Source organism: Lactuca virosa, chromosome 4 (genome assembly GCF_052849685.1).
Source record: "Lactuca virosa cultivar CGN04683 chromosome 4, Lactuca_virosa_CGN04683_v6, whole genome shotgun sequence".
NCBI classification, from domain to species: Eukaryota; Viridiplantae; Streptophyta; class Magnoliopsida; order Asterales; family Asteraceae; genus Lactuca; species Lactuca virosa.
Genome location: NC_136429.1, coordinates 37022208 through 37030228, shown reverse-complemented (window position 1 = coordinate 37030228; position 8021 = coordinate 37022208). Strand labels below are relative to the sequence as shown.

The window sequence follows — 8021 nt, the reverse complement described above, 5'->3', positions numbered from 1 at the left end:
AGGTAAATCCAAATATTTTTAAAAAGTTAAGGGTTTTACTAGCATAAAATAACGGTCACCTGAAAACCAATTAAAAAGATAGAAATAAACAAATAAATCAAACATAAATATGTTCAAAGATAAAACCAATATTTTTTTAAAAAAAGCTTGACTTTTATGTTATTTTGCTCATTGTTTAATAAGTAAAAGATCGTGGACAATTTATCTCATAATGAGAAATTAAATATCTTCTTACATTTTCTTCTTACCAATCCTCCTATCCATTTAAATGATGACATGTGTCATATTAGTATCTTAAAATATTATTAAATTTTATTAAATAAGCATTAAATATTACACATGTCATCATTTAATTGGGTAGGATGATATGTAGGAACAAAAGCTAGGAAGATATTTAATACAATGTCAACCGAAATGGAATTGATGATACATAGATTTAAGTACAAAAAGTTTTACTGAATGAACTCTTTTTAAAGGGATTTTCTAAGAATAAAGATACAACATCGTCTTCATCATCCAACACCACCACTCACCATCTTCTCCACCCTTATCCCACCATTACAGCCATCCCTTCACGACCAGACACCACCAAGTACCATCCTTCTCCATGCATCAGCCATCACCGAACCCTTCACCTCTATCACAACAAATCCTCCATCATCCCAATTCCCAACAACCATAATCACACTTCATTCCAGCCTCCATTCACCAGCCTTCATCACCTTCTTATCCATGTTCACCGGCCTCAACACCACCCTTATTCCGCCATTTTCACCAAGTAAAAAAATCACCATCTTCAACCCTTAAAACCTGCATAAAGAATTCGATCTCAGCCACCATCTAATCTCCATCACAACCGATCACCACCATAATCAGCCTCTTCCATCATAACCATACCTTTTATCTCCTTATTCCACTAACCATATCTCATCGGACCATCAACGTACGCCATCTTCACCCGTGTTCACTATCATCTTTACGAAATCAGTGTACCTTTGAGAATCCACCTGCAATTTCAATTTTAAGAAAGGGATTACCCGATCTCGATCAGAATCAAGGAGGAGGGGTGGGTCTCGAAATTACTCACAGACGCAAGAGATAGAGGGGTACCTGCATCGATTTGGAGAGTAAGGAGACATCTGGTTTGTCGATTGAGGGGTGAATCTCAGTTTTATTGTGATCGATTGAAGGATAACCGCGTTGATGGCTGCGATAGAATACAAAAAGAAGAAGGAGACGGTAGTAAGAGATACGAACGCAGGAGCACTCAACACGACTGATGGCTCTGGTGATCGATTCTTCACGAGCTTGTTGGGCTATAATTGTTTTGTGGGCTGATTTTTTTTAGGGGTATACACAAAAGTTTTTATATTTAGGCCTAGGGGTGCTTGCAATTACTTTTTAAACACAAAAGTTTTTTTTTTTTTTTTAAAGTTTTTTTAAGAAATAAAAGTTAAAAGTTGTTTTTAAAAAATATTTAGATGATATTTCTTGACTTTTGAATGTCTTTTATCTTTTAAAATACCAAAAGTCACAAAAAAGATACAATTTCATGACTTTTAAAAAAAAAATTCTTTTCTTTTTGGCAAAAGATTATTTTGAAATTTTTTTTTCTAATAATTTTTTAAATTTTTGGAAAAGGTAAAAATCAAAAAAGTTTTTTTAAAAACAATCCCAAATATCCTCTTAGTTGGGCTACAGGGCAAACACAAGGGAAAGGGAAGTGTCATTTCCTTTTTTCTTTTATTTTGTTTTACATTCATAGCTTATTTTAAAGGGATGTTTAATGAATTATTTTCCTATGATATCGATTGTGGTAATTGTTTGATGTTTAAATATATGTTTATTGTTAGAATTGTTTAATGAAATTAGATAATTGTTTGATGTTTAAATATGTGTTTAGTGTTAAAATTGTTTAATGAAATTAGATTAATTGACGATGTTTATTATCTGGCCAAGAATAGATGTTAAATATTAATTTGGATTTTATTTTGTAATTAATTGCAACTTTTGATTTGCGTTGGATGAGAAATCATTTGAACATGAGTGTGTGATTTCATGATCTCATTTAAAGTCACCATAGACATGTGTTGATACACTTTAACAAAACCACTAAACATAATATTTTTTAATTTCTTTAACTACGTAGAGATATGAGTGAATACTTTTAAATCGAATCATGAGATCAAGAGGTAGGTAATTGATGGTTTCAGATGGTGCTAGCAAATTTATTATCATTGCATTTTTATTAATTACATAATTGCATTAGATAAATCGTGGACCTGTAAATGTCAACTAAATTTCGCTTTTCTCTTGTCCGTGAAATCTCAAATTGTATGTTTTCCCCTTTAAGCTACTTTGGTCCTGAGTATTGTGTTATTGATTTCATTTGAGTTAGTTTTGGAATATTAGTTGCTCGTCGGTTTTATTTTATTTTAGTTTTTATGATTAGTTTCTCTAGTTGAATCAAACCAAATCATTTTTAACAAAAAATTACATAATCAATGTTACTTAGATAGATAGTCCATGTGGGTACGATATTTGGTCTTACAACTGTATTATTTACACGACCTCGTATACTTGTCGGTACGTATTTTCGTCAACAATCTCACATCGGCACAACATGATCTAATAAGTGTCTATATATTCGAGCCCCCCCTCTTCCATAAGGGCTCTTTTGGAGATTTAATATGAGACTCCACATACTTCTTACATGGTATCAAAGTCGGTGTCCCGTACCTCCATGGCTCATCACATCCTTGTTTATCCTCATCGAGCCTTCGACTTTTGGGGGGGGGGGGGAGTGTTAGCATATCTCGCATCAGTGCGACATGGTCCAATATTTGTCCATATATTTTGAAGTCTCTCATCTCTTCATAAGGGCTCTTTTGAAGAAAGTGTTGGATAAGGTGTCTAAGTCCATAACTATTTCTGGTATGTACTTGACCCGACCCGGCATGGTCCATTTGGGTTGCATGGCACCATGCAATTGGATAGACTAAATGAGAGAAATAACACTTATGGATTATTAATATATTATAAGTTCTAATATATTAATAATATTATTTAATTAGTTTGATCAAGAATTAATTTAGAATTAATTAAGTGATCAAAAGATAACTAATTAAATATATGGGTTGATTATATAGTGGGCTAAGAGGCTCCATGGATTATCAAGTTGGGTTAAACCCATAGGATGCTCCATGGGAGTTACAAACCCATGGGTCATGGAAATGAAGAGTCATGACACATTAGGGTTTACATGGTGTAACCCTAGATGTGTCAACACTATATAAAGAACCCATGCTCCACCAAAATCGGTTGCACACAAGAATCAAGAGGGCTAGAGCCGATTTTGCAAGTGTAATATTCTCTCAAAAGTTTACTCCAAAAGCATTTGGTGTTGTGTGAAGCATTTGAGGCATCACACTTGGGGTGCTAGGCTCACAAGGTTTCAAGGATCATAAGCAACAACAAGGTAAGTTATTCTATCTTTCATGCAAGTTAAAATTTGTTCCCCACGTATGATAGATAGGAATATAACCTTGGAATTAAACTTTGCATGACAATTAGACAAACATAGATCCAAGGTTATTAGGGTTGCATGTACACTTAGGAAGTGTTAGAATGCTCAAAACCCATCAGTGGTATCAGAGCCTAGGTTTGTTTGTTGTTTTTTTTTGTGCAAACTGCTTGAAAAAAACCGTTTTTCTGTTTTCTGCTCGTATGAAAGTTTGCACATTTGTTGCTGGAAATGGACTAGAAACATTACCCTAAACTGTTTTGATGTTTTAAAACTTGTTTTAGATGGTGTAATGTTTATGCTAATCCATTTACAATGACAATTATCAAAATTACAAGTTTTTTTTTAAGTGTAATTTTTGATTCTTAAAAGTGTTCATATTCATGTTCTTGAACTTATGAAGATTAGATGATCATAGGAATTGTTTGTAACCTTCATGGTAGTTTAATTCATGATCATGATGTGTTTTAATGGAGTCCATAACTTGTTCTCAAGTTATGGAAAACCAAAAGTCTCACTTTTATTAAAGCCATTAAAAGAACACAAGAGTTATAAAAATGAAGAGTCTTCATTTTTATTACTCAATTAATTCATAAGTTATAAGAAATGAAAAGTTTTTGAAGTTTACAAAACTTGCCCTCAAGTTTTGGAACAAGTAAAGTCTTGATTAAAACTTTAGTTCCAACCCTTAGAATTTTAAAAGTTAAAATTCAACCCTTATACTTTATATTATAAGTTAATAATATATATATGTATAAGATCAAGTCATCTTACCGCTAGTACGCCTCATTCACGAAGCCGGTCTATAAGGGGGGTATAAGGTTGTTGCCTATAAAATGGCAACTTAATGGGTGTCCACTCTCACCCACCGCTTCCTTGATCGGTGGAGGGTCGTTAGCCGAACGGGTAAGACAAGGACTTATAAATTCTCATTAAAAGTATGATGAATATTATAAAGTAACTAAATGCTTTTATTAAATTCTCAATCTTAGTTACTTTAGGAAATTGTGAATAAGGTGCTAATCCATGAAATTACACTTTACACTTTGTTTAAGTCGTTGGTGGAGCGTGTGTGGTTAACCGGCACACTAACTTGGACTTAACAAGGTAGGTAAATGGTGACTTAAGGTTTACCATAGCATCGGTGGAGCGTGTGTGGTTTACCGGCACATCGATTGAGTGATAAACTTTGAGGGTACCAAGTGATTTGCATGGTTACTTCACACCTCGTTTTGTGATCCTCGGTATCCCAGTCACAAAACTTGGAGGGCACACTCGAGATTGAAACATGCCTTTGAAAAGTTCATTGAATCTCAAAAGAATCTAGGAATTTCTAAGAACCAATTAAAAACCTAATATTTATATTTCGTTTTTCATGGTGGAAATTGGTGAATCGTCATTCACCTACCTTTCAAATATGTTATAGCTTGGATTACGGCATACCTCTTCTAAGTTATAATATATTGTGATTGGATCCTAGCCTTAATATTACATTTGGGTGTTTTATTAAGGACTCTCTTAATATCTAAACTAATCTTGTCTTCTTCTTTCAGATGTCTTCAAACAATGTTGCTTATGGCTCTAATCCTAATGGCTCCTTTACCCTTATGAACTTGTGTGGGAAAGTCACTTTTGATGGATCCAACTTCAATGAATGGATCAGAAACATCAGGATGATTACCCGCTACGAGGACAAAGAATATGTCCTTGACAAGGAGCTTAAGGAGATTGATGAGACCACTGCAACTCCCCAGGAGATCGTTGACTTCCGGGCACATGAAAGGGATGCTACAAAAGTGGCATGCATCATGTTGGCCACCATGACAGCGGAACTCCAAAAGTCCTATGAGGACTTCTACCCTTTTGAAATGCACCAAGATCTGATGGAAAGATACCATCAAAGTGCACGACAAGAGAGGTATGAAATCATATGCTCTATCATAACAACCATGATGAAGGACGGGGAATCCGTCACGAGCCACATGCAGAAAATGCAAAGGTATGTGGATCGGTTGCTGAAGCTTAATGTGAACTTCCCTGAGGAGCTTGCAATAGATATCATTTTGCACTCCTTACCATCGTGCTATGATCAATTCCGCATGACATATCACATGAATAAGGAAGAGGTCACACTCAGCAAACTTCAGGGACTCCTCAAGACCGCAGAAACAGGTCTTAAGGGTAAGTCATTTGTTAACACTCCTACTCCAAACTCCGCCCCGGTTTTGGCAATCGGGAAAAGTCAAGGGAAGAAGAGGAAGGGCTCTTCGAAGGGTACCAAGGCTAGGACCCTTGATGGCTCTTCTTCAAGTGGAACCAAGAAAGGTTTCGTCACTCCTTCTTCTGACCCAAAAGAGGCTGAATGCTTCTATTGTCATGAAAAATCACATTGGAAGCGGAACTGCCCAAAGTACCAGCAAGATGTGAAGGATGGGAAAGTTAAACCCAACCATGCAGGTATTTACACTATCTTATCTAATAACTCACCCCATTCTAACTCTTGGGTCCTTGATACCGGTTGTGGTATTCATATATGTTCTGATTTGCAGGGACTAAGAAGAAGTGAGAATGTGGAGCATGGAAGAATAAACTTAATCATGGGGAATAGGAAAGCTTTACCTGTCACCAAGATTGGACTTTATACTTTATCGCTAAGTAGTGGGTTTAGTTTAGATTTGAATAAATGTTGTTATTCGCCAGAAATGGCAAGAAATATTATTTCCTTTCATGCATTGTATAAACAAGGTTTCACCTTTTCATTTGATAATGAAGTTGGTTCGATTAATGCTTTCTTTAATAATGTTCTTTATTTTAAAGCATTACCTTGTGATGGTGTGTATGAAACTGTATTTGTGGTTGATAACTTAGGAAATAATGTATTGTGTATTGATTCTGTTAATGATCATAACTTGGATAAAGCATCATTATGGCATTGTCGTCTTGGACATATAAGCAAGAAACGCATAGGCCAACTCCAAAAGGATGGAGTATTGGAGTCATTTGACCTAAAGTCAGATGATAGTTGCGAATCATGCTTACTTGGAAAAATGACAAAGTCACCCTTCACAGGTTCTTGTGAGAGGGGTGAAGGTTTGTTGGATCTTATACACACGGATGTGTGTGGGCCCTTCAAACATGCCACAAGGGATGCTAATCGTTATTATTTGACTTTTACTGATGATTACAGTAGATATGGATTTGTCTACTTAATCAAGCATAAGTCAGAGACTTTTGAGAGGTTTAAAGAGTTTAAACAGGAAGTCGAGAATCAATTAGGCAGGAACATTAAGATGCTTCGATCCGATCGAGGTGGTGAGTATCTTAGTTCAGAGTTCCTCGACTATCTTAGGGAATGTGGGATTGTCTCACAATTGACACCCCCCAGGACACCGCAGTTGAATGGTGTAGCTGAGAGGCGTAATCGAACCTTGTTGGATATGGTTCGTTCCATGATGAGTCAAGCTTCGCTACCAATCTCATTTTGGGGGTATGCCGTAGAGACTGCCGCCCATATCCTTAATCTAGTTCCCACAAAGAAAGTTGCCAAAACTCCTCATGAGATGTGGACTGGTAAAGTACCCAAACTAGACCACATTAAGATTTAGGGTTGCGAGGCTTTCGTGAGACGCGAGACTCATGATAAGCTCGAACCTCGAAGTGAGAGGCGTATTTTCATCGGCTACCCACAGAAATCCTTTGGTTACCTCTTCTACAGACCTAGTGAGAATGTGGTCTTTGTAGCTAGGAGGGCTGTCTTTCGAGAGAGAGAGTTCATAAGCCAAGGAGACAATGGGAGGCAAGTTGACCTTGAAGAAATTCAAGAGTCAAGTGGTGAAGGAACTTCAAACCCTAGCACTCAACTTGAGGAGGAAACTCCTGTTGAGCCAATTGACAAGTCTGTACCTCTAAGGCGTTCCACAAGGGTTAGGAATGCACCTGAGCATTACTATGGATTCCATATTACTGCGGAAGGTGTTACACTTATCAGTGATGAGACACTGATAGGTCTGGATGAACCTAACAGTTACGCGGAAGCCATGGCAGGCCCTGAGTCAGCCAAGTGGAAAGAGGCAATGGACAGCGAGATACAGTCCATGTATGACAATCAAGTTTGGAACTTGGTTGAGAATGTACTGGGTCGTAAGACTGTAGGGTGCAAATGGATCTTCAAGAAGAAGACCGACATGGATGGTAATGTACACACTTATAAGGCACGACTGGTTGTAGAGGGTTTCTCACAAACTCCGGGAGTTGATTATGATGAGACCTTTTCTCCAGTGGCCAAGATTAAGTCTATTAGGGTTCTGTTAGCCATAGCCGCATTTCATGACTATGAAATATGGCAAATGGATGTCAAAACCGCTTTCCTTAATGGAAAGTTGGCTGAGGATGTTTACATGAGTCAGCCAGAGGGTTTTGTCAATACAGAGTACCCTAATAGAGTGTGTAAGCTTGAGAAATCCATTTATGGGTTAAAGCAAGCACCTCGCAGATGGAA

At 36.9% G+C, this 8021-nt stretch overlaps 1 long non-coding RNA gene across 1 annotated transcript; it reads right to left on the bottom strand.

Moving 5' to 3' along the window:
* Window positions 1-393: 393 nt before the first annotated feature.
* On the bottom strand, window positions 394-1324 carry LOC145103894 (uncharacterized). The gene is made up of 2 exons (XR_013706923.1): window positions 1111-1324; window positions 394-1007 (listed from the first exon to the last, which is right to left on the bottom strand). It is a non-coding gene; the product is annotated as an uncharacterized LOC145103894 (long non-coding RNA).
* Window positions 1325-8021: the final 6697 nt, after the last annotated feature.